Source organism: Canis lupus, chromosome 7 (assembly GCF_048164855.1).
Source record: "Canis lupus baileyi chromosome 7, mCanLup2.hap1, whole genome shotgun sequence".
Lineage (NCBI taxonomy): Eukaryota > Metazoa > Chordata > Mammalia > Carnivora > Canidae > Canis > Canis lupus.
The window spans coordinates 66,455,652-66,475,222 of NC_132844.1; the positions used below are offsets into that span (position 1 = coordinate 66,455,652).

Genomic DNA, 19,571 nt, shown 5'->3' on the forward strand with positions numbered 1-19,571 from the left:
GGAGTGGGCTGTGGTGCTGGAAAACTGTTGGCCCAGTGTCTGGGGGTCAGGAGAGAGGGCAGTCGTCTTGCCCAAAGGGCCTCCCAAGAGACCCACCACTGATTGCTTGGTACCCTTGTTTTCCCTGGAAGAGTATCCTGCCTCCCGACTGGCTGAGAGCTGGCTCATCAGCTCGTGGCTACAGAGCACCTTTCACCCACCTCCTGGCTTCCAGCACATGCACCCTGCCTGTGGGGCACCAGGTTCATGTGTTTTCAAGTTGACAGCCTCCTGACCCCAGATGCAAACCAGAGGATTTGGACACATGAGCCTGATACGGTGTCAGTGGCGAGACAGTCTCTTGTCAACCTAGACAGAGGAAGAGAGAAGAGGAGCTGGGATGCCCCCCCACCCCCGCCCCACCAGGCCCAGCTGAGCCCAAAGGGGCCGGAGACTGGCCTGGGAGTGTCACTAACCCCAGCAGCCAGGCCAACCCTTCTCCCCCTCGTTGAGAGGGAGGCTCCAGGAATCAGCCAGCCTGGTTTCTCCTCCTCCACCAGGCCTGTCACCGTTTCCACACACAGCAGTGTCTGTGGGGGTGGAGGCTTTTTCCAGACATGTATTTAAGTGAGGAGAGAAAACAAGGCGAGTCACCCAGGATTTGCCAAGTCAGTAGGCAGGAACGCAACCCGAGAAGCCAAAAATAAGACACCGGTGAGGGTCACCCTGCTGTCCCGAGCTGCAGACGGTTCACGGCCCGTGCCGAACAGTCTATAATCACACTTTTGTTTGAGGCCCCTGATCCCAAGGCATCGGTCTCCTGGTTGGAAGGTAGTAGAGCCCTGATTGTGGGCAGTGAGTAATGGTGACTCAGGAAAATTCACAAGGACACAGGGAACATCCCCGAAGTCATCTGGGGACATGCCCTGGTTCCCCCTGCCGGTCAGGGAGCCAGGAGTACTGGTCCCCATTGTAAAGGAGGAATTTCTAAAGTTTTCTCTGGAACTTTGGCAGAATTCTATGGGATCTTTCAGAGGAAGTATCAGACTTTGGGTGTTTTTCTGGGGGAAATTACTAAAAAATTTTCATCTTTACATCTATTTGTGAATTCTCTTTACTCTGATGGAGCATTTGTTACTGCTACAAACAGTACTCCAGAAAGCAAATTATGGCAGTAATAATAATAGCTAACATTTATTTAGCTCTTATGACATGCCAGGCCCTGGTCTCTCCATGTTTTTTTGCATTCTATCATACCTAAGGCTTCATCAGTCTTCTGATAAACCCTTATGGATGTACTACTAAATAATGCTGCCAATTAGGGGCAGCTGGCTGGCTTGGTTGGTGGAGCGTGTAATTCTTGGTCTCTGGGTTGTGAGTTTGGGCGTCACACTGGATGTAGAGATTACTTTTAAAAAAGTCTTTTTTTTTTTTTAAAGGTTTTTTTAAATTTATTTAATCGAGAGAGAGAGAGAGACAGAGATAGAGGCAGAGACACAGGCAGAGGAAGAAGCAGGCTCCATGCAGGGAGCCTGACGGGGGACTCGATCCCGAGCCTCCAGGATCACGCCCTGGGCTGTAGGCGGCGCTAAACCGCTGAGCCACCTGGGCTGCCCTAAAATAAAGTCTTAAAAAAAAAAAAAAAAAAAAAAAAAAGAATGCTGGCAATTAATCCATGGCATGTCATTGATTTTAAAATTCACCCTGATTCCAGAAATGTTATAACAGGAATCTTAGGATCAATGAAATCCAATAACTAATTCTCAGTTGCCTTCCTTGCTTTACAGATGGGTTAACTGAGGAACAGAGAGGTTGAGTCAACTTGCTCCAATGTCACATAGCAAGTATATGGTGGAAATGAGATTTCCAGAGTCAGGTTCATAACCCCTGTGATATATTGCATCTGCGGAAGTAATATCTGTCCATGGGCCGATAGAGGGAAGGACACAAAAAGAGAGGGGAAAAAGAGGACCCTGCCCTCTACTCCTTCCTCATCACTGCCCGGGTCAGTGCTGATGTCTCCTTTAAAAACTTCTTCTAGATCTTGCTCCTCCTCTCATTCTCCACAGCTAGCATCCTGGCTTTGTCCTTCCTCACCTCTCTCTTGCTCCTGCTTGGACTATTGCAGTAGCCTGTAAGCTGCCATCCTCCTCCAACTCCTCCCACCCCCAACACAAACTGAGTCAGTGTCATCTTCCAAAAATGTGAATCTGTTCTTGTCACTCTATTCCAAAACGTCTAAGGGATCCAGATCCTGGTTTGCATTTGTTCATTCACTCTTCTGTTTCATCACCTACTCTGTTGGGCTCAGAGGATATAAAGGTGAGCAAACCCCAGTATGGTCCACGGCCTTGGAGAAGCAAGATCTCTCAGTGGTCAGATATGACCCAGTGTGAAAATGTGCTGGGCCCATGGGAGGCACATCTACTCTGGGTCTCAGGGACCAGTTGGTGGAGGATGAGTGGGAGTTCACCAGGCAAAGGATGGCAAGGATTCCCAGGGAGAGAGAACAGCATGTGCAAAGGCCCAGAGGTGAGAGAGAGGTTGTAGCAGAGTGTCAGATGGGCTATGTTCCAGATTAATCTAGAAAGACAGGTTTTTGAGGTGGACAGCTGGGCAAGGCTGGCCTCCCCTTTCTTTTTTGGCCTCTACTCCCTTTTCTTCCTTTCCCCACAATATCCCTCTGCAGGGATAAATGCCTATTTATTTCCCAAACAGACATCTCCCTCTTCACACATCCTCCACAGGCAGCAACCCTCAGCTCAGCAAACTCATCCTTCTAGACCTTTCCCAGTGAAAATACTTCTGACCTTTCACTTAGCTCTCTGAGCTCAGAGTTCTGAGCCAGGCAGGAGAAGCCTGGGGAGTTGGTCTTGGGTTCGACTGGCAGGGGGGTGAGGGTGGGGGGTTGGAGCATTTTTACAGCATTCAGTTGAGTAAAAGCTGAAGTTCTTATAAAGGCCTACAAAACCCTGCACAGTCTAAACCAGTGCTTCCCTCTGACCTCATCTTCCACTGCTCTCCCCTTGGCCAACTGCTTTAGCAACACTGGTCTCTCTGCTGTTCTTTCAGTAGGCCCCCCACCCCCACATTCCTACCACAGGTCCTTTGCACTTGCTGTTCTGGTATACCTTTCTTATCTTCACCTTCATCTGATTTTGCTAGAATATCATCACCTTCTCAGAGAAGTCCCCCAGGACCCCTTATGTAAAACTGCAACCTCTATTTCACACTCTTCCTTGCTTCTTCTTCTCCCTAGAACTCACCATCTTCAAGAGCTTGTGTGATTCACTTATTTATTTGTTTACTGTCTGTCTTTCCCCACAAGACTGTGGATTCCAGGAGGGTCAAGGATTTGGGTCTGTCTGGTTCACTCCATATCCCCAGCACCCAGCACCCTGTCTGGCATACAGTAGGTGCTCAATTAATGTCTGACGGTTGAATGAGTAAATTCTGAGCTCTGTGTGACAGGCAGGCTCTGCCCCAGGTGCCATGGAGGACAGCGGCCAAGGAACAAGGTCTCTGCCCTTGCGAGGACGCTGGCCGAGCTGGTTCTGGCGGGCAGTGGGACAGGTCCCTGACAGCCAGGTGAGTCCTAGGTGAATCACCGCTAATGAGATGGTGAGGGCCACGCCAAGCTGCTTCCCACACGGGCGGCCGACAGGTCACTGCCTGTCGCCAGGAAACTCCTCAGTAAGGATTGAACAGGACCCTGGGCTGGGGCTGGAGGAAGTACCCGCCTCCCCTTGAGACCCCACCCATTCCTGAGGACTGAGTCGGCTCACCTGGGCTCCCCCGCCCCTAGGCCTTGGCCAGACGCTAGTTTGTTAAACTCGGCTCCAAGATTTCCTTCCTAAAAGGAGTTTCGGTCCTTGCGTCCCACACTCCTCCTGGGCAGGGCCTGTTGGTCGGCTAGCCCTGTCTGGGTCACTGCGCCTGCCGAGGGAAGGCAGCTGGGCCTGGCTGGATCCCCCTGGGCAGCCAGGAAGAGTCAACCGACCAACTGCCCAGAATTTATCATGGGTGTAGACGGGATCCATGGGGCTTGACTGGAGTGTGTGAAGTGAAGTGGTCTTCATGGCCATATCCCACCCGCCCCACAGCAGGGCATCGGTTTCCATGAGCCTCCATCTCCTCATCTGCAAAGTGGGGCAAAGCCTCCTGCCCCGTGGGCAGCTGCAGGGCCAGGATGAGATCATGGGTAGACAGAGCGAGGAATGCAGGTGTGTAGCCAGGCCTCCGCCCCGCAGCCCAGAAGATGTGGCTGGTGTGGCAGATGTCTGTGGCCAGAGCTGGCCAGGCCGCGTCGCAGAATGAAACGGCCTGTCCATGAGTCCCTCCCTCCCTTCCTCTCAGGTCAGGGTCCTGGGGCCCCTGCAGGCCCTCCTGCCCCAGAACCCAAGAGCCTCACCCCAGCCTTCTGTCCAGGTCTGAAATCCCCACCCTTGTTCATTCACTTCACAGTAACGCATCCAGAGATTTCAACAAAAGCATTTGTCGCTCAGTTATCAGATGTCCAGGGGGCATGGCTCAGCTGCTAGGCACGGTGCCTGGTGGGTGGGTGCAAAGAAGGGGGCACACAGTGAGGGGTCGGGCTGGTCCATACCATACACCGTGTGTGCAAACGCCAGCAGGGCTCTCATACACGCACGTCTCCACGGAGGGGTCCGCGGGTGCTCAGAGAAGGGAGGGTGCTGAGGGTGGGTGTTGGCAGCCCCTCGGAGGAGGGGCAGGGCCGCCTTATGCTTTGCTGACTGCATTTGTCATTTATCCTTACCACAGCCCTGTGATGCTGGCAGCACGGGCACCATCCTGCCCATTTCACGGATGACAAAACCCAGGTCCAAAGAGGGGAAGTGACTTGCCCAAGGCCTCAGTGATGGTGAGTGGCAAGGGCTCATCTGGAATTCCAGTCTCCCAAGTCATGTACAGAGGTCTCTCATGCCCCGTCTTCAATTTCTTCCTCTTCTCACATATTCGTTTGTGCCATACACACTACACAGGTACTTACCATGTGCTGGGCACTGTCCACAAGCTGGCGACGGAGAGGCAGCAAGAAACAGTCTAGAGGAGAAAACACTCACGTACACACATAGTGAAGGCTTTCATTGAGTCCTCCATTCAGCATGTTTACTGAGTACCCGTGATGCACGCCTGCATTACTCCAGGAGCTGGGGATGTAGAGTGAACAAAATAGGCAAGGAATACTGCCCTCGTGGAAGTTTCCTTCCCATAGGAAAGCAGATAATAAGCAAGTGAGAGGATACTCCTGAAGGAATATGACACAGGGTCAGGGGACAAAGGGTGGCCAGAGCACTATTTGAGACTGCATGGTCAGGAAGGCCTTTTGAAAATAGGTCAGATTTGCTTGTGGTTGTTTTTTGAGATGACATTTGAGCAGAGGAACCCTGAGGTTATCTGAGAAAATACTCCAGGCAGAGAGAACAGCAAGTGCAAAGGTCCTGAGGCAGGAGTGTGCATGGGGGTGTTCTGAGAAGCATCAGGAAGCCAAGTAGGTAAGGGAGGGAGTGATAGGAAGTAAGGTCAGGGAGGTCGTGGGAGCGAGGGGGGCATAGATCTTTAAAAGGCCTTTATAGGTCATAGTGAAGTCTTTGCTTTTATGCCCAGTGAGACAGGAGCCACTGGGGGTTTTGAGCTGAGGATTGACGTGGTCTGGGCTAGGTTTTATTTTGTTATTTTGTTATTTTTTACAGATTTTACTTATTTACTCATGAGAGACACAGAGAGAGAGGCAGAGACTCAGGCAGAGGGAAAAGCAGGCTCCCCAAGGGGAGCCTGATATGGGACTCCATCCCAGGATCCCAGGATCACGACCTGAGCCAAAGGCAGTCACTCAACCACTGAGCCACCCAGATGTCCCTTGGGCTGGGTTTTAAAAAGATCTCTTTGGCTGCTGTGGAAAAGAGACTCTAATGAGGCAAGAGGTAGGGGTGGGCAGGGAGACTGTGACGGGCTACTGAGATCATCCAGGCAGAGATGGACCAGGTTGGTAGCAGTGGAGCAAGGAGAAACAGTCACATTCAGAATGTTCTAAAAGTAGTTCTAACAGGGATGCCTGGGTGGCTCAGCTGGTTAATCCTCCAACTCTTGATTTCAACTCAGGTCATGATCTCAGGATCCTGAGGTGGGCCATTGGGCTCTGCACTCAGCTGGGAGTAGGCCTGACATTCTCTCTCCTCTCCCTTTGCCCCTCCTCCGTTCCTGCTCCCCCGTTCCTGCACCTGTCCTCGCTCTATAACAAATAAATCTTAAAAAAATTAAAAAGTAAAAGTGGTCCCAACAGCCCCTGCAGGCAGACTGGACGTGAGGTACAAAAGCAAGGACTCAGCAGCAACCTTGGCTCTAAGAGCAGGAGGGCAGCTCTGCCCAGGCTCTGCTTCCCTGCTCTGTCGTTTGAAATGTAAGTCGAAGCTGCCATCATCTTCCCGTCTAATGTGGGACTGTCAACCTGCACAAGAGGCCTTTTTTGTTTGTTCGTTTTTAAAGATTTTATTGATTTATTTGACAGAGAGAGAGAGCACAAGCAGGGCGGGGGCGGGGTACAGGAGGGGGAGAAGCAGGCTCCCTGCTGAGCAGAGAGCCCTGGGCGGGCTCGATCCCAGGACCCGGGATCATGACCTGAGCCCAAGGCAGACCCTTAACCCACTGAGCCACCCAGGCGCCCCTGCACAATCATTTAGGAAGCACTTTATCCATAAGTGTCAAGAGCCTTAAACTTTTCATGCTCAAAATAAACAAATAGAGTTCTAAAAATGAAACTTTTCATGCTCTTTGACCCCAGCAAGTCCCTTTCTAAGAAATGCCCCCTGGCGAAGTTGACCTGAAACACAGGCAGCATTTGATGCCTCAAGACCTCTACTTAGACTGTTCCACTGTCCTTAAATTCATGTTTCCTGAGCGTTTCAATGGCAAAGGACAAGAAATCTGCTACAATGTCAAGTGGATGCCGTATTGCGCATGAGACTCGAGGAAGCGGAGAAGAAATCAGAAATCGGTTGACAGTGATTATCTCTGAGTTGAGTGGATCTTGGATTGCTGTTTACATTTCTTCTTTACACTTTTCTGCATTGTGTTGATGCTCTAAGATGGACGTGCGTCGCCTTTGTGATAATTTGATTTAAAAAGCAGTATTAAAAAAAGAGCAAGGAGATGTGGATTCTCAGAAACTGAGGAAGCACAGCAGCGGCCAAGCCAGGAACAGAGAACCAACCGACCGACCCATCCCTTCCAGGGAGAAGAGACAGCAGCCACGTGGAGCTGGCCGACCTGGTGTCCGGCAGCCTTCCCCCCTTCCCCCCTCACCTCCTCCAGGGCGGTTGTTCAGACCTGGAGGAAGGAACAGAACCAGGTCCAGAGCCCCCCACCCCAATGTCAGTGTTACCTGCCCCCCTACCTCCTCCCTCCGGCCCCTGCAGCCCTCAGATTTTGCTGCTCCTCCTCTGCTTCCATTACATCTCACCAGAGGCCTGATGCTTCCATCCTTGGTGTGTCTCCCCTGACTGCCTCTGAGCATCCTGTATCCAGCAGTTCTCAAAGTGTGGTCCCCAGATGGCAGCAGCCCATTAGCCATTGAAATTCACGGGACCCACCCTAGACCCACTGAATCTGAGCCTCTGGAAGAAGCACCCAAGCAATCTGTGTTTTAACAAGCTTCCCAGGGTTAGTTTGAGAACTGTGTGGCCTTATGGTACAATCTCGCCGTGGCCCATGTTTGACACTGATTATGTCACTTTACAAATTGGCATGATTCCCACCTAGCAAAGAAATGAATTAGGAGAGGGTCGGGGACATGCTCAGGGTCACACAGCCAGCCAGAGGCTGAGCAGGAACTTTGAGCCCGTGCTTTTGTTTTAACCTTTATGCTTTGCCATTGGCTGGGACTTCAGGCTCTCCTGTGAGGTCCAGCTTGGCACTGGGTGGACCGAGTGCCAGGGACCTGGGTTGAACTGGAGTTTGGGCACTATGGTGTCAGGGCCCTGGCTGCTCAGCGGAAGACCAGACTGGCTCCCCACGCCACCCAGGCCGCCCTGGGCCCCCTAAGGGAGGCTGCTGGGCTTGCCTGCTGAGGCCCCTGGGCCGCGACAGCCAGAGCCGGTCAGGGGTGGACCGACGCCGCAGAGGAAGGACGCAGCGCCACCTGCTGGCCCGGGGCACGTCATCGGTGACGCTGGCATGTAAACACGGGGACCCAGACACACATCTCAGGGACACCATGACGGATGTGCACGTGCCTCCTCCCACTGCACGTGGGCATGCACATCCACACGTGGATGTCTGGGCCTGTGGGCACGTGGGTCTCTCAGCCACCCGGCCTAGCAGATAGCACTAAATCCACTCATTTATTCATTTATTTCCTCACGAAATGTTCGCTGAGACACGCCAAGCCCACAGTCGCTGTCGCTCAGGATCCCACAGCCTGGGTGATGGTTAAGAGACCAGAAATCATGAGGTGACGTGGATGAGGGTCCTGAGAGTGGTGCGCCCGGTGAGGTCATGAGGGCAGCCTGCAGCCCACCTGAGCTGGACTGGGGGCAGAGAAGACTTCCCTAGGAAATCCCTGCCCTGCTAGGTCTCGTGTGAATGGGAGATGGCTGGGTGAAGGAGGCAGAGGCTCATCAGATCAACGCTCAGAGGAGAAGCTGCAGAGGAGAGCTGGGCCCCTTGGCAAAGGGTCTGATGCACGGGCCACGGAGCCTGGACTCTGTCCTCCAAACAATGGGAAGCCACGCAAGGATTTCAGCACGGGTACTAGGCCACATTCTGGGGCCATATCATTCTGACACATTCCTACGAAAGCCTGGGACCTGGAGGTGTCTCGGCTTCTTCTGGGGCAGGGCCCAGGATGTGATCGATGCCTGTGTACTGTTTCTTGTTGCTACAGCAGCTGCCCTTGGTAGGTCAGAGAGGGGGAGAGGCACCCCAGTCCCCAGAGAGAAGCCCGCGTCCCATCTAGAAATGAATGAAGCAAACAGAAGCCACTGTTAACTCAATGTCGGGTAGATGCCCTTTCTTCACTCACTAGGCCGTCGGAGATAGCACAATGGGTGTGGCCTATTCCAGAATGTGGCTCCCTGTGCCCACTGGGTACCCCCAGTGTCCTTCCTGGAGAGTCAGTCTGAGGAGTGGGGACTAGATGGATGAGTTTTGACAGGTTGGTGAATGTAGTGGGGGATCTAGAGCACAGACCCAAGGGTGATTCGGCTAAAAGACTGGGGAAGGGGCAGCCAGAGGGAAGGGAACCTGGCAGCTGAGAGGGAGGGGAGCAAGAAGACCCCTAGGAGGAGGTGGCAGGTGGTGCTGGGAGCAAATGCTGGCAGCTCCTCAACTCTGCTCAAGAGCCCAGCTAAAGGGCACGACTTTGTCAATGGCCGGTTCTTCACCAGCCTGGCCCCCGGCCTGGCCTCCGGCCTGTGGTTTTCCTCAGTAGAGAAACAGTGGCAGCTTCCGAGAAACCCCACCAAGACTTTCCTGTCAGGGCAACTCCAAGTTCCTCTTACTGAGGAAGGGGAAGTGGTGGAGTTTCTCCTCAGGCCTTTCAGTTTCTTTCTAAGAAGCCGGAGTGTCCCAACCCTAAGGCCCTTGGCAGAGCCACATGTTAAAGGGGGAGACCTTTTGACTTCAGGGGCTTTCCCACCTCAGTTCCAACCAAAGCGTGTTTTGTTGGGGCCCGGTGTCAGAAGTTCCAGAAGAGGAAAGCGAGGACGTGTGTTTTGCGAGCCCTTTCCCATGGCCCCTCCTTTCTTCCTCTCCAGGGACACAACCCCAAGCCCAACTCCCCACTCCCCACTGACAGGCACAAAAATGTGACCTGCCTTCCCTCAGCAACACCAGGCTAGGAAACTTATTTCTTCAAGCCTCAAAGCCAACCTCTTCTGAGTCTTGCTTCCTCAGGGCTCTGCTGGGCAACTGAAAACGTCACCTGAATGAAGAACCAACAGGTGTCTTCAGCTCAATGCCCATTCTGGTCCAAGGGGGACGTGCCCATTTAGTAGGCCCAAAGCTTCCTGAGGACAAAGCGTGGGAGCCCAGAGAACTGAGAGCAGCCTTCTGAGGAAGACCCATTGGCTTGGGGGTAAAGTAAAAAGCCCTGACATTATTCAGACAATAGCCACCATTGATGGTGAGCGCTCACTGTGTGCCAAGCATTTTGCATTAATTTCCTCCTGTATAACTCACAGTGACCTCCCCCATGAAGATACAATCGTGATCCCTGAAGTCAAGCCACCCGCCCAGCTCACAGCCCACAAGCCCATCTTCCCAGAAGACCTGTTCTCAGAAGGGTGGGAAGGAAGACCATCAGACCCTCAGAGGAGCTGGCTGGGAACGTCTGACTGCGGTATCCCGAAGATTCTCACAGCAACGTGTGCCTCTCTGAGAGGCGAAGAGCAAGCAATGAGGTTGACGCTGCCTTCCCAGAGCCGGCAGGGCCGGGGCTGTCCCCAGGGTGGTAGGAACTCCTGTGGCCCTCTCATTTTCCTCTCATGTGTATCGTTCTTTGCCAGCACATATGTTATGGGGACAGTGGGGGGACTCCCCCAAACTGTGATGCTGTTCGTTCCAAAACATTTGCCTGGAGGCCTGCTGCTGCATGACTCACAGGCTGTTGAGGTGGCAAGAAAATCCACAGCTGCTGGTCAGAAGGGCCTGACCCAAATGAAAACGGAGGCTCAGAGGGTGGCCAGGTGTAGTAAATAAAAACACAGGATGCCCAGTTAAATTTGATTCTCAGATAAACAACAGTGTTTGGGATATCTTTATACTAAAAAAAATTGTTGTTGTTGTTGTTTATTTAGCTAGGCATCCTGTTTTGTATCTGGCAGTCCTAGATACTCAGCACCTGGGGCACCCCAACCCCCACCTTCCCCAAGGTTCCAGTGGGGCTCTGCTGAGAGAGAGAGAGAGACAGAGACAGAGACAGAGACAGAGACAGAGACAGCTGGGAGAAAACCACTGGCCTGGGATGAAAGCAAACCAGGGATTTGTAAAGGTTACAGAAAGGTAGACACACTCAGCTTCTAGGGTTCCTCCTGAGTAATCTTCAAGATCTCAGTCTCAACCTAGGGCAGAGCTCTGTGTTCAAATTCCACAAAAATGCAAGGGTGGTCCCGAAGAAGTCTCTCCTTTCTCTGGGCACCAGTTTTCCCATCTCTAATAGGGGGAGATTTGAGTCTATGGTGGCTGAGGACTTCCTAGCCCTTGGCTTTTCCAGTCCAGGGGGAAATCTGGAAGCAAGGGAAGGTGCGAGCTCACCAAGAAACAAGTTTTAGGAGGAGGAAGAGGCCAGCTCTGTTCAGAAAATGGTGCATCCCTCTAACTCTACAGCTTCAAAAGAGGATCAAGGCATTGCAACCGAACATTGGGTGCTCAGGGGGCTCCTCTTGGATCAGGCACACCCAATGCATGCTGGACCTTCTTGGAAAGGGCCCTAGGACACACCACAGCTGTGTCCATTGCTGTGGCTCCCCAGGACCAGCCAACTTTCCAAGCATCCACGGAAATACTTGAGCCACAGTGGGGATTGCTACTAGCTCCAAAATTAGGAAAGCATATTATAAAGATGAAATGATTAAATGCCTACAAAATGTTAACTAGACAATTGCAACTTGGCTTCTATAGTTTATGCAAATTATTGGTGATGTGGCACGTGGGTGTATTTGAATACATTTGAGGGACGTGGCCTTTGAAAGTAAGAATGCCCAAGACCTTCACTATTTTTTTTTTTTTTAAGATTTATTTATCTATTTTAGAGAGAGAGAGAGAGAGCAAGTGAGCAGCAGAAGGATCAGAGAGAGAGGGAAAGAAGCAGACAGGAGTCTTGAGTGCAGAGCCCAACGTGGGGCTCTATCTCATGACCCTGAGATCATGAGCTGAGCTGAAATCAAGAGTCAGATGCTTAGCCCCACTGAGCCACCCAGGAGGCCTAAGAACACCCAGGGCTTTAAGGCCCACAGAGGGCAGTTCCTGGAATGTGGTGACAGCAAGTTCCCTCCAGACCAGCAACAGTATTCCAGGATCTGACGGTGATGTGGGGTGAACGTTAGCAGCCAGCCTCTCTGGGGTTAGGGAAGTGGGCAGGTCCAGGAAGGCTCCCTCTGGGAGGACGGTCAGGGTCCCAAAATGGTCCCTGGAGGGGGGACTGGCAAGATTGTGCAGGGGCCTCAGGGCTGCAGCCTTGGCAGGCAACTGGAGGCCATATCCCGAGCCCTCAGGCTGGATGGATGCCAGGATTATTTCTCAGCCTCCACCTGCTGGAAAGGCCAGCGATGCTAATGCACAGCCCGCAGTGGTGGCCCCTAAGTGGTTAGGAGTGCCCCAATAACCACCACCAGCTCCATACCTCAGAGCTACTAGCAGGTGATCATAGCCTTCACTATGGACAATGGGCATTTTCTCAATCTTAAGTAAAAGTGTGTATCTAGGATACTTGGTGTATTAGTTTGCTAGAGCCGCCATAACAAAGTACTGCCGCCAGGGTGGTTTAAACAACAGAAATTAATTTTCTTACTGTCCCGGAGGCTAGAAGTCATGGATCAAGGTGTTAGCAGAGCTGGTTTCTTCTGAGGCCTCTCTTCTCTTCCTGGATCTTCATACAGTCCTCCCTGTGTGTCCGTCTATGTCATCTCCTCTTCTTCTAAGTATACCTGTCATATTGGATTGGGGCCCACCCATATGGCCTCATTTTACCTTAATTACCTCCTTATTTATTTATTTTTAAAATATTTTATTTATTTTAATTTTTGTAGATTTTTTGTTTATTTATTTAGAGCATGTGAGCAGATGAGAGGCAGAGGGAGACAGAGAGAGAATCTCTAGCAGACTCCTCGTTGAGTGCAGAGCCTGACTCCAAGCTGGACCTCATGACACTGAGATCAGGACCTGAGCCAAAATCAGACATTTAACCGACAGAGCCACCCAAGCACCTTTAAGATTTTATTTTATTTAAAGTATTTTATTTATTTATTCATGAGAGACACACAGAGAGGGGCAGAGACACAGGCAGAGGGAGAAGCAGGCTCCATGCAGGGAGCCCGATGTGGGACTCAATCCCGAGACCTTGGGATCATGACCTGAGCTGAAGGAAGACTTTCAACCACTGACCACCCAGGTGCCCCTAAGATTTTAAGTAATCTCTCTACCTAACATGGGGCTCAAACTCACAACCCCAAGATCAAGAGTCACACGCTTCACTGACTGAGCCAGCCAGGCACCCCCTTAATTCCCTCTTTAGAGATCTATTTTCAGGGATCCCTGGGTGGTGCAGCGGTTTGGCGTCTGCCTTTGGCCCAGGGCGTGATCCTGGAGACCTGGGATCGAATCCCACATCAGGCTCCCAGTGCATGGAGCCTGCTTCTCCCTCTGCCTGAGTCTCTGCCTCTCTCTCTCTGTGACTATCATAAATAAAAATTAAAATAAAATTCATTAGTTTAAAAAAAAATAGAGATCTATTTTCAAATATAGTCATATTTTGAGGCACTGAGGGGTTAGAACTTCAAATATTTCAAATAATTCAAATATTTGGGGGGGGGGAGAGACACAATTCAGTCCATAACACTCGATTTTTAACCTACAGATGGAAAACAGTATGTTGACTTTGGAAATGGAAGTTGGACACTCATCCCAAGATCCCTCCTCAATGATGACCACCACCATTCTCTAGAAATTCTTGAGGCTCCCCTGCCTACCAGTGTTGATCAGGGGTATTCTGGGGACATAGCTCCCACCGGCCAGTGGACTAGGAGGACGTCAATGTTGTGACCAAAATGCTAGGACTTCTTAGCAGAATGGGCTTCTCTCTCTACTCAGTGATGGTCTAGTGATCTTTGCTCTTTAAGAACTGTCCTTGGGATCCCTGGGTGGCGCAGCGGTTTAGCCCCTGCCTTTGGCCCAGGGCGCGATCCTGGAGACCCAGGATCGAATCCCACGTCGGGCTCCCGGTGCATGGAGCCTGCTTCTCCCTCTGCCTGTGTCACTGTGTGCCTATCATAAATAAATAAAAAAAAAAAATTAAAAAAAAAAAAAAAGAGGGATCCCTGGGTGGCGCAGCGGTTTAGCGCCTGCCTTTGGCCCAGGGCGCGATCCTGGAGACCCAGGATCGAATCCCACGTCGGGCTCCCGGTGCATGGAGCCTGCTTCTTCCTCTGCCTGTGTCTCTGCCTCTCTCTCTCTCTGTGACTATCATAAATAAATAAAAATTTATAAAAAATAAAAAAATAAAAAAAAAGAACTGTCCTTAAAAAAAAAAAAAAAAAGAACTGTCCTTGTTAGGGGCACCTAGAGTGGTTCATCAGTTAAGCATCTGCCTTTGGCTCAGGTCATAATCCCAGGGTCCTAGGATGGAGCCCTACATTGGGCTCCCTGCTGAGCAGGGAGTCTGCTTCTCCCTCTCCCTGTGCTTTCTCCCTATCTTGCTCTTTCTCAAATAAATAAATAAAGTCTTAAAAAAAAAAAAGAATAGTCTTCTTTAAAAACAAAGTTTCTAATTCTCTACCCAGAGCTGCTATTTATAGAATCATCCATGAATCTTAAAAAAAAAGAAAAGAAAAAGAGAGAGACACATATAAACTTTTAGCCTTTGTGCTTTTACAAATGTGGCACATGTTTATTGTTGAAAACACAGATGAAACATGAGAAAACAAAATTAACAAGATTCAGACCTCCCAGAGATAATCATTGTTAACATTTTGTTTTATCTCTCTGCACCTATTCATGTGTCTTGATCTCATCTCCATCTACCTTCATATAGTTAAATTTAAAGATAAGATTAAAAAAAAAAGATGAAGCCATATTATTTCATAACTTCTTGACAATTAGTATATCATGATCCCTTCATTGGGCACTGAGTTGTACTCTCTGGCACCGTTTTTTGTTTTTTTTTTGTTTTTGTTTGTTGTTGTTGTTGTTGCTTGTTTTTTAAGATTTTATTTATTTATTCATGAGAGACACAGAGAGAGAGAGAGAGAGGCAGAGACACAGGCAGAGGGAGAAGCAGGCCCCATGCAGGGAGCCCGATGTGGGACTCGATTCGGGGGTTCCAGGACCACGCCCTGGGCGGAAGGCAGGTGCTAAACCGCTGAGCCCCCCAGGGATCCCCATCTGGCACCGTTTTTGATGGTGGCAGATTATGAGAGTGGCATAAGCTCTTCAGCAAACTTCTTACTTATTGCTGAATACTTGGGTGGTTTACCATTGAAGTTTATTTATTTATTCAAGCAACCTCAACACCCTACATGGAGCTGGAACTCATGACCTCAAGATCAAGAGCCACATGCTCCTCTGGTTGAGCCAGCCAGGTGACCCACCATTTTCACAATATTAAATGAAGTGGTGAGAACATCATTGTAGCTACATCTTTGCCATAATTTAAATTCCTAGAAGTGAAATTTCTGAGTTGAGACAGCCCGGGTGGCTCACTGGTTTAGCGCCGCCTTCAGCCCAGGGTGTGAACCTGGAGTCTCAGGATCGAATCCCCGTCGGGCTCCCTGCATGGAGCCTGCTTTTCCCTCTGCCTGTGTCTCTGCCTCTCTCTCTGTGTGTCTCTCATGAATAAATAAATAAAATCTTAAAAAAAAATAAATTAAAAAAAATAAAAAAATAAATTTCTGAGTCAAAGAGAAAGGATGATTTAAAATTTTTAAACTTTATTTTTGAATATATTCACAAGGTTCAAAATGTCAAAGGCATCTCCCTGCCTCCTTTCTCAAGTCACCCAGCTCCTCTCCAACCCAAGACAATCACTATTATCAAGGTCTTATGTTCTCCCCAGAGATATTTTGCATGTATATACATTTTACATATATATTTATATATACACACACCTATATATATAATATGTATATGTATATATACACACACAAGTGTAAAATACAGGTGTATTTTCGGGGCGCTTAGGTGGCTCAGGTGGCTAAGCATCTCCTTTTGGCTTAGGTCATAATCCCACAGTCCTGGAATCCAGTACTGTGTGGGGCTCCCTGCTCAGTGGGGAGCCTGCTTCTCCCTTTCCCTCTGCCTCTCACCACCCCCGCTTGTGCTCTCTCTTGCTCACTCTCAAATAAATAAATAAAATCTTTTAAAAAACACAGATGGGACAGATGGGGATCCCTGGGTAGCGCAGTGGTTTGGCGCCTGCCTTTGGCCCAGGGCGCGATCCTGGGGACCCGGGATGGAATCCCACATCGGGCTCCCGGTGCGTGGAGACTGCTTCTCCCTCTGCCTGTGTCTCTGCCTCTTTCTCTCTCTCTCTCTCTCTGTGACTATCATAAATAAATAAAAATTTAAAAAATTAAAAAAAAAACAGATGTATTTTCCATAAATATGCTACATACCTATCTATACATATATCTAGATACATAATTTTTTTCACAAATGGTAACATTTTCTATATATTATATTGCACTTTGCATTTTTCACCTAATGAATCATCTTGGAGAACTTTCCATGTCAGTACATACAGAGCTTCCTCATTTTTTCAGCAGCATTTCATTATAGGCATGTACTATACTATATTTAAATAGTCCCTTATAGATGGACATGTAGGATGTGTATTAATTATATATGGCTCTATGCCAAATTACTCCAAAACACAGTGACAAAAAAAAAAAAACCAATAAAAATTTATTTTTTTTTAGGTTTTCTGTTGATTAGGAATTTGAGAAGGAATGAGCTGGATGATTCTCACACGGGGTCTCTCATGAGGCTGCAGTCAGATGCTGGGGCTGCTGTCATCTGAAGACTCAACTGGGATGGGAGGATCTACTGCTAAGGTTACTCACTCAGGTAACTGGCAAGGTGGTGCTGGATGAAGGCTAGCAGCTTCAGTTCCTCTCTACATGGACCTTTGTAAGGAGCTGCATGTGTGTCCTCCTGACAAGGAGGCTGACTTTTCAATGTGAGTTTATCTAAGAAGCCTAGATGGAAGCTACAATGCCTTTTATAACCTAGCCTTGGAAGTCACACACCTTCATTTCCACTAGATTCTACTGGTCGTAGCAACTATGTAGATTTGTCAGATTCAAGGGGAGGGAGTAGACCCTGCCCTTCAGTAGAGGAGTGCTAACATCACATTGTAAAAAGAGCATGAAAAAAAAATAAAAATAAATAAAAATAAAAAGAGCATGAGAGATGGGATATATCAGTGCTCCATCTTTATTTATTTTTAAAAGATTTTATTTATTCATTTATTTGAGAGAGAGCAGGGAGGAGGAGCAGAGGGACAGGGAGAGCATCTCCAGCAGACTTTACATTGAGCTGGAGCCTGATGCAGGGCCTGATCCCACAACCCTGAGATCATGACCTGAGCCAAAACCAAGAGTCCAATGCTTAACTGACTGAGCCACCCAGGCACTGCTAAAGATTTTATTTACTCATTAGAGAGAGAGAGAGAGAGCAAGAGCACGAGCCAGGGGAGGAGGGGAGAGGTAGAGGGAGAGGGAGAGGGAGAAGCAGGCTCCCCACTGAGCAGGGAGCCCAACATGGGGCTTGATTCCAGAACCCCAATATCATGACCTGAGCCAAAGGCAGATGCTTAACCACCTGAGCCACCCAGGCACTCCTGTGCTTCCACCTTTAGAAAATGTAAGCTACCACATACCATTTCCAATATTTAGCTATTATGTAAAAATGATGGTAACTACATTTTAAAGACCTTAATATGTATTAAAGACTTCCTTGTAGAAAGGTGTGCCAATTTAGACTCCTGCCAGCCAGTGGTGTTTGAGAAAGTCCATTTCTCTACATCCTTACTACAACTAAATTTATCTTTTAAAAAGCTTTGCTGGGAAAAAAAATAAAAATAAAATAAAATAAAATAAAATAATAAAAATAAAATAAAATAAAAAAATAAAAAGCTTTGCTGGGCAGCCCGGGTGGCTCAGAGGTTTAGTGCCACCTTTGGCCCAGGGCGTGGTCCAGGAGACCCAGGATCGAGTCCCACATCGGGCTCCCTGCGTGGAGCCTGCTTCTCTCTCTGCCTGTGTCTCTGTGTGTCTCTCTCTCTCTCCTTGTGTGTCTCTCATGAATAAATAAATTAAATCTTAAAAAAAATAAAATATAAAAAAATAAAAGGCTTGGCCAACCTGATACACAAGAAATGGTATCCCATTGTTATAAAAAAATTCCTACCAAGAAAGTGGAAGACCTAAATTTGAGTATCACTGTTTGTTGGGGCTGCCAGAACAAAATACCACAAACTGGGTTGCTTAAACAACATAAATTTATTTTCTCCTATTTCTGGAGCCTGGGATTCCATGATCAAAGTGTCAGCAGGGCTGGATTTCTCTTGAGGCCTCCCTCCTTGACTTGCAGACAGTCACCTTCTCGCTATGTCCTCCATGGCCTATTGTGTGCGTGTGTGTATCCCTGGTGTCTCTTCCTCTTTTTATAAGTTCTATGAGATTGGGGCTCACTCTTATGACCTCATTTAATTTTAATTACCTCTTTTAGAGGCCCTGTCTCCAATTATAGTTACATGCGGGGGTGGCTAGGATTTCAACCTATGAATTTGGGTCCATAATAATATCTCTACTGACTTGCTGAATAATCCTGGGACAGTCATATAATCTGCCTGTGCCTCAGTTTCTTCATGTGTTTAATGAAGATATGCCACATCCCCTCTCTCCTTCACTGGATTGTCATGACATTGAATTACATGTGAAAGCGTTCGGAGAATATAATTATTAACACATAGGATATTTGTAATTCTAGGTCTCACCATTCTGAGTTTGTCTAACATGAGAGATCCCTGGTAGACTTACGTAGTGAACATATGGGGTAAAGGGATGTGTAAGTTATCTGTTGCTGTGTAACAAACCATCCCCAAACATAATGACTTAAAACAATGATCTATTATTTCTTGCAGGTCTGTGAGTTGGCTAGGTGGTTCCTCTGCTGGTCTTATTCACGTAGCTTCAGTCTGCTGACTGCTCAGCTCACGTGGGTGGTTAGAACAGCTGGGATGCCTAGCCTTTCTCTCCATGGGGTCGTCTATTATTATTATTATTATTACTATTATTTAGATTTTATTTATTTATTCATGAGATAAACACACACAGAGAAAGAGACAGAGACACAGGCAGAAGGAGAAGTAGGCTCCCTGCAGGGAGCCTGATGTGGGACTCGATCCCAGGATCCCAGGATCATGCCCTGAGCCAAAGGCAGACACTCAACCATTGAGCCACCCAGGTGTCTCCATAGGGTCTTTTATGCTGGGCTTCTTCACATGGTGATAGAAACATTTGGCAAGAGAGAAAGCAAGACACTCGCCTCAGAGGCTGTACAATATCACTCCTGCCACATCCTATTGGTCAAAGCAAAGTCTCAAGGCCAACCCTGATTCAAGGGTAGGTGAAGTGGATTCCACCAGTGGAAGCAGAAGCAGTAAAGTCCAGTGGCAAAGGGGCATGGGCACGGGGTGGGGCTAATTCTGTTGGGGGCTGCTACTGTAACAATGCTCTACAAAGCCCATGTGCTGGGTGGGCACACTCCACACATGCACTTAGAGACCAACAAACTTTGTCCTCACTCTTGGCAACAAGCTGGTGCCTGCCAACTTGTTCCTAACTCAGCCACGCCAGCTC

The 19,571-nt window shown here is 48.9% G+C and overlaps 1 long non-coding RNA gene across 1 annotated transcript; it reads left to right on the top strand.

Annotated features, from left to right (window-relative positions):
• Positions 1-1,652: 1,652 nt before the first annotated feature.
• Positions 1,653-17,070, top strand: LOC140637111 (uncharacterized). The gene is made up of 3 exons (XR_012034345.1): positions 1,653-3,567; positions 4,762-4,861; positions 16,626-17,070. It is a non-coding gene; the product is annotated as an uncharacterized lncRNA (long non-coding RNA).
• Positions 17,071-19,571: the final 2,501 nt, after the last annotated feature.